This window comes from Felis catus, chromosome E1 (genome assembly GCF_018350175.1).
Source record: "Felis catus isolate Fca126 chromosome E1, F.catus_Fca126_mat1.0, whole genome shotgun sequence".
NCBI lineage: Eukaryota > Metazoa > Chordata > Mammalia > Carnivora > Felidae > Felis > Felis catus.
In genome coordinates this window covers 50,963,971-50,970,942 of record NC_058381.1, presented here as the reverse complement: position 1 = coordinate 50,970,942, position 6,972 = coordinate 50,963,971, and the positions used below count along the sequence as shown (strand labels likewise).

The window sequence follows — 6,972 nt, the reverse complement described above, 5'->3', positions numbered from 1 at the left end:
TTCATGTCTTAATCAAAGATATTTTGTTTACAAGGAATAGAAACCCATTTAAACAAGCTCAAGTAAAGGAAGTCATTGCAAACATTTATATGGTAAGGGATTAACATCCAGAATATATAAAGAACTCCTACAACTCAACAACAATAAAACAAACAACCTGAATTTGAAACCAAAAAGATGCCAATGGGGCACCTGGGTGGCTCAGTCATTTGAGCATCCGACTCTTGATTTCAGCTCAGGTCATGATCCCAGGGTCCTGGAATCAAGCCCCTCAATGGGCCCCATGCTGAGCTGCTGAGTGTGGAGCCTGCTTAAAATTCTCTCTCTCTCCCACTGCCCCTCTCCCCAACTCTCTCTCTCTCTCTCTCTCTCTCTCTCTCTCTGTCTCTATCTTTCTTTCAAATAAAATTTTAAAAGGCTAGTTATAATGACAGTGTGTTACTGGTATATAGAAAAATAGATCACTATAACAGAATACAAGGAGAACCGATTTGCTACAAAGCAAAAATGTAAAGGCATTTCAGAAGAGAAGAGATTGTCCTTTCAATAAATGATTCTTGAAAAATTGCTTATCCATAGGTGGGAAAATAACAGGATCTATCCTGTGAACTATATAAAATAATTACTCGAAATAGACCACAGACCTAAATGTAAAATCGAAAATTACAAAGTTTCTAAAATAAAACCTTTGAGGAAAAAAAATGGGCAAAAAGGCTTGAATATATATTTCTCCAACGAAGACATACAAATGGCCAAGAAGTACATGAAAAGATGCTCAACATCACTAATCATTTGGGAGATGCAAATCAAAACCACCATTTCACTCTCATTAAAATGGCTAGTATCAAAAAAAAAGGAAATAACAAGTGTTGGCAAGGACATGGAGAAATCAGAATTCATGTGCATCGTCAGAACGTAAAACGGTACAGCTATTATAGAAAACAGTATAGTAGTTCCTCAAGAAAAACAAAAATAGAATTACCATATCATCTGGTAATCCCACTTCTGGATATATTACCAAAAGAACTGAAAGCAAGATCTCAAAGAGATGGCTGTACATCCATGTTCATAGCAGCCCTAGTGTTCACTGGGGAATGAATGGATAAAGAAAATGTGGCATATGCATACAGTGGAATAGTATCCAACCTTAAAAAAGAACACAATCTTGAATGCTACAACACAGACACACCTGGAGGACATTATACTAAATGAAATAAGCCCATCACAAGAAGCTAAACATTGTATGATTCCACTTATATGAGGCACCTAGAAAAACCAAATTCTTAGAGACAGGAAGTAGCAGGGCAGGTGCCAACGGCGAAGGGAAGGGGAGAATGGGAAGATATTGTTTACTGCATACAGAGTTTCACTTCTGTAAGATAAAAAGAGTTCTGGAGATGGATGGTAGTGATGGTTATGTAACAATATGAATGCCATGCATTTAACACTGCTGAATAGTACATGTAGAAATGATTAAAATGATGAGTTTTAAGTGTATTTTATCATAATTCAAACTTTAAGTTTTAGAAGAGGTCATTATTGTAATACTAATGGGAGAATCTTTATATGACCCCATTACTAAGTAGAGCCAGACCCCTGGTGAGAACCAAAGAAGTTATCAGGTGGCTCCTTCTCCTCCTCCTTCCTTTCTCTCTTGCAATCTCTCACCGTTCTCTTCTTGGATTTTGTTTCTGCTCCATGGCAGACATCTTTAAAATGGCGCTCAATGATACATCTTCTCACTCATGCCCTTGACTAAGTCCCTGCCCTTGCGAGTGGGCAGGACCCATCATTTACTCCTAACCAACAGAATACTGCAAAATGGTGTGTTCTTTTGCAATTACATTATATTATGATTTGTGTCTTGCTAGCAGACTCCCTCACTGGCTTGGATGTAGCCAGCTGCCGTGTTGTAAGCCGGCCCATGGAGAGACCCACATGGCAAGGAAGGGAGGCCCAGAGGCAGTGGCGAGCTAAGAAATGAATTCTGCCAGCAACTATGTAAGTGAGCTTGGAGGTGGAGCCTTTCCAGGGGACTTGTCAGATGAGACCCCAGTGCCAGGTTACACCTTGAATACGGTCTTGTGAGAGACCCTGACTGAGAATCAAAGAACACAATTAAACCATGCCCAGATGCCTGATCCACAGACAAGGTCAGATAATGTGGGTGCGCTGTTTTAAGCCACTAAGTTTATAATAATCGGTTAAGAGCAAATACATAGCTCACATATACTTCTATCCTCTTCTCTAGACCAGCCTCCTCTACAAGGATTTTAACTTTGATGCAGACCTAAATGTGATTTGCCTATGAGAGCTCTAATACTAGGTTGTCTGTGAGAAGCTCCAATATTGCCCCTAACTGGTCTCTGGGTCTCGGTTCCTAGTTGCTAAGAGCATCCGACTAGCCCAGCTAGGATCGAATCCATTCACTGTGGCAAATGGGCACCTTCTGCTAACAGGTCTATACCTTCACCAGTTATCAGGACTGTAGTTGAAGACAGACTTTTCATTTTGTTGTTTAATGTTTATTTATTTTTTCAGAGAGTGAGAGAGCACAGGGAGGGGCAGAGAGAGAGGGAGAGAGAGAATCCCAAGCAGGCTCCACGCTGCCAGTGCAGAGCCCAACGTGGGGCTCGAACTCACGAACCGTGAGATCCCGACCTGAGCTGAAATCAAGAGTCGGACGCTTGACCAACAGAGTCACCCAGGAGCCCTAAGACAGGCTTTTTTAAAAGGGAGTTTGGCCAAAAGGCCATGACCAGTGTCTTCAGTACATTATATCTGTCCTCTCCCTGTTTTCTCCTTTCTTTTGAAATGATGTTGAAGGTCACATTATTATTGAAGTTGTCCTGAAATTCCAGAATTCGATACGGATGGAAGAAATAGCATACACAATAATAATGTTCACATTATCTGAGCTTTGCAACAAAATAAATAAACCAGGTAAACAAGATCTACATTATCTAATCTTGTAATTAAAACCCAACATTTCTGATGTTTACATCTTAAGGTGGAACTCACAGGTGCCCAGGATTAAATTAGCACCCAAAACAGACCCAGCAGGTACATGCTGAGTGAAGTAAGTTAGACCAAGAAAGACAAATACCATATGATTTCACTCATAAGTGAAATCTAAAAAAAAAAAAAAAAAAAAAAAAACCAATAACAACAAGTAAATAAACAAACAAAAGGCAGATTCAGACCTACAAATGAAAACAGAGAGCAAATATGGTTGCCGGGTGGGGGGAGAGGGTGAGGGGCTGGGCAGAATAGGTGAAAGGTGGTGGGAATTGTAGGCTACCAGTTACAAAATAAGTAAGTCACAGGAAGAAAAGGCACAGCGTAAGGAATACCGTCAATGGTAATGGCAACGTAGCAGGCCAGAAGGTAGCTACATTGGTGAACACAGCATAACGTACAAACTTGTTGAATCACTTTGTCCGACACCTAAAACTAATGTAATATTGTGTGTCAACTATACTCAAATAAATAAATAAATAAGCGTCCAGAGTCAGTTTTCTTGTTTAAAAAAAAAAAAAAAATTACCAAATGGTGAAATAGTCTCAGTATGGTCAGTTCAGCTTTAATTAGAATGACTTTGTTTGGCAATCCCCAAAACTGAAGGAGACATTCTGGAGATATAACCAACGGAGAGGCAGAATTGAAATGCTTGGGACCTTAGGCTTGGCTTAACGAAATGCTTTTAAGCTAAGAACCAGGAGCCATACATTAGCATATGGGTGTGTTTTGCTTAAACCAGGAAGTAAATTGTTAAATTCTCTGGCATTTCCAAACACAGAGCAGACTTCTACCTCTTCTCCAAAAAAGTTGCATAATTAATGAAATTCATATCATTGAACCAATTCTTTGCTCTTTTTGCTTGCAAAAGTCAAAGTTTATTTTCCTGTTCTCCCTTTGAAGACAGACACTTGTGATAGATGGTGGATGACAGTCCAGGAATTTGACCAAAATGACAGTACACGCCCTATACGCAGCTGTGGGTTGGCCACGGTTCCGTCTTTTGTGCACATCTAGTGCAATGTAGCCAATGGAAAGAAACAGTCACATTTGCGTGTGCCATTAATCCAAAGGGCATTGGCACTTGCTGTCAAATACAGACAAATGCAGCTGCTAGAGGTCGTTCCAGCTCACCGAAATAGGGAAACAGGTGGAAAACCTTTGACAGATCACCGTTCAAAACTTCTCTGCGAATACACTATGTCTGATTCCAACTATTTAGATGTGGCGCCATCAAGGCAGGCTCTGGAGTAAGGTATGGGAGGATGGGGCCGGCTGGAACACGGAATTCAGGTGAAAATCCATACGACGTACGTCGTAGTCAGTATGACACAGTCACCACTGTCCCCACCTCTTGTGTCCCGGTGGCTTGGCTTGCCCAGCTGCCCTGGCTATACCAGCATCCTCACTCAGTCTGCCTTAGGGTGACAGGAGGGGCAATGTCTTACAGTCTGAGATTACAGAGAATCTCAAATTGAAAGGTTGCCACCTAGGATCCCATTGCCGGAAATTTACATATAATACAGTGAATTCACACACCATGCCTACAACCTGGAGCTTCCTGGTTAGATCTCTATGTATCGGTAACATTCAGCTAAGTCCCCGGGTTTTGCTTTCTCCTCCTAAAGAACTGATATAACATCAAAATGGACATAACGTGGAAACACCAGCTCTGTCTGAGGGAAGATGAAATACCATCTTTTTTGTCCCCATAACTTAATATTTTTTATGGAATAAACCTGATGCATAACACTGTATAAGTTTAAAGTACTTAATTCATTACTCTGACGCATTTATATGTTGTAATGTGATTGCTGATACTTATCACATTTCAGAATGCTTATCACGTTACAGAATTACCTAATCAAAGTACAATATTATTGTCTTTATTCATTGCAATATGCATGGAATCTCTACAGCTTAATTACCACGCATTACAAGTTTGCACCCTCAACACTATCACTCACATCACTCCCCGCCCCCAGCACCCCCAGGTTAACCACCATTTTACTTCGTTTTCTTACAGGTTTAACTAATTTTTTCAATTGAAGTATAATTGACATACAATGTTGAGACATCCTCTTATTAATATTCCTGGAACAGTGACTTTAACACCAGATCAGAATCATTTGGGGTACTTTTTAAAAAATGCCGATTCCTGGCCCCATCTCAGGATTCTGATTCGATCAGGAGCTGAAGCCCAGAAATCTGTATGTAATCGAATGCCCTCAGGTGATTCCAAAATATACAATCCATGGCTTCACGTCACGGAATCAGCAATTTCGAATCACTCCCAAACCCCTGGCTTATTACAGAAATATAATATTCTGGACTTCTGGAAGTGGGTGGTTTGGGAGAGACCCCCTGTTAATCATGTCCCGGTTCTACTAAGGCTCCTGGAAAAACTTGACATCTATGCATGCCTCTTCCCTATTAGCCTTTCTCTTTTCTCTTTTCCTTCACATTCCCTTTCTCTCTACTTATATTCCTCTTCTTCTTCTCCTTATTTCTTCTTTTTTAAAAAATGATTTCTAATCTATTATCCACATTTCACCCATGGGACCGTGTGGGCTTTTCTGAAATAGTTACTCAAAGAGTCACTGACTGCTGCCTACCTTCTCACCAGGAAGAAAGTACATTCCCAGAAGCTCAGAGATCCACGGCCCCAGAAAGCTACAGTGGGGCACTGGAATGGCTAGCAGTGGGCGCTCTTGCATTTCCCAAGGGGTCAGCCCCTCAGGTGAACTCAGCTGAAATCTGGAAATTCCTCAAACTGTTGACCCACAGGATTATGCTGCCGGTGGCCCTGGCAAGCAGAACTTCCCAACAGCAAAGATGCCGGGACAAGAATTCGGTCTGAAACAGTCCACTTCCGTCAAAAGCAGCATTCCAAAGCAAGTAATTATTGGGTGACAGTCAAACATCTACTGGAAGTTGTGGACAAATGGGCCGTAAGGGGCAACTGTGACTGAGATCATACTGGTACACTGAGCCTGCCATGTCCAGGAAGATGCGAGGGAAGGAGAAGGAGAGAACGGCCGGTTGACCCCCACTATGTGTCAGGCATTGTGCGATGGATCTGTACACAGATCATAGCAAGTGACCTTCATGAGGGACCTGTGAGGGTGAGTGGCATTGCCCTACTTTATAGATGAGGAGACTGAGAATCAAAAAACTGAATTCTCCCAGCATCACACGTTTACTCAGCAGAATCAACGGAGTCCGAATTCAGAGCTCTTCCTTTTTCATGGCACTGTCCTTTACATCATGTCTCAAAAGTTCTGGTCTTGTGGGGGCACCTGAGTGGCTCAACCGGTTGAGTGTGCGACTCTGGCTCAGGTCATGATCTCATGGTTCGTGAGTTCAAGCCCCATATCGGTGTCAGTGCTGACAGCTCGGAGCCTGGAGCTGCTTCAGATTCTGTGTCTCCCTCTCTCTCTGCCCCTCCCCCACTCATTCTCTCTCTCTCTCTCTCTCTCTCTCTCTCTCTCTCTCAAAAATAAATAAACACGGGGGTGCCTGGGTGGCTCAGTCGGTTGAGCGTCCGACTTCGGCTCAGGTCGTGATCTCACGGTCCGTGGGTTCGAGCCCCGCCTCGGGCTCTGTGCCGAATCTCGGAGCCTGGAGCCTGCTTCGGATTCTGTGTCTCCCTCTCTCTCTGCCCCTCCCCTGCTCATGCTCTGTCTCTCTCTGTCTCAAAAATAAATAAAACATTAAATAATAATAACTAAATAAATAAACAAACAAACAAACAAACAAACAAACAAACAAACATAAAAAAACTAAGTTCTGGACTTGTGGTTTAGCATCAAGTATTAAAAGAAGGGTGCAGAGAACTATCTTGCTCAAATCCCCAGCTCTGTGAATATGTTTAAGATTCTTCCCACATCACAAAATTTCGGAGCTAAGAGGGATGTTAGAGGTCATCTAGTTAATAGCCTCATGTTTCAGATG

At 42.0% G+C, this 6,972-nt stretch overlaps 1 non-coding gene across 1 annotated transcript; it reads left to right on the top strand.

The window, feature by feature from the left end:
• The first annotated feature begins 6,535 nt into the window (after window positions 1-6,535).
• TRNAR-UCG lies at window positions 6,536-6,620 on the top strand. The gene has a single exon. It is a non-coding gene; the product is annotated as a tRNA-Arg (tRNA).
• The last annotated feature ends 352 nt before the right edge of the window (window positions 6,621-6,972 follow it).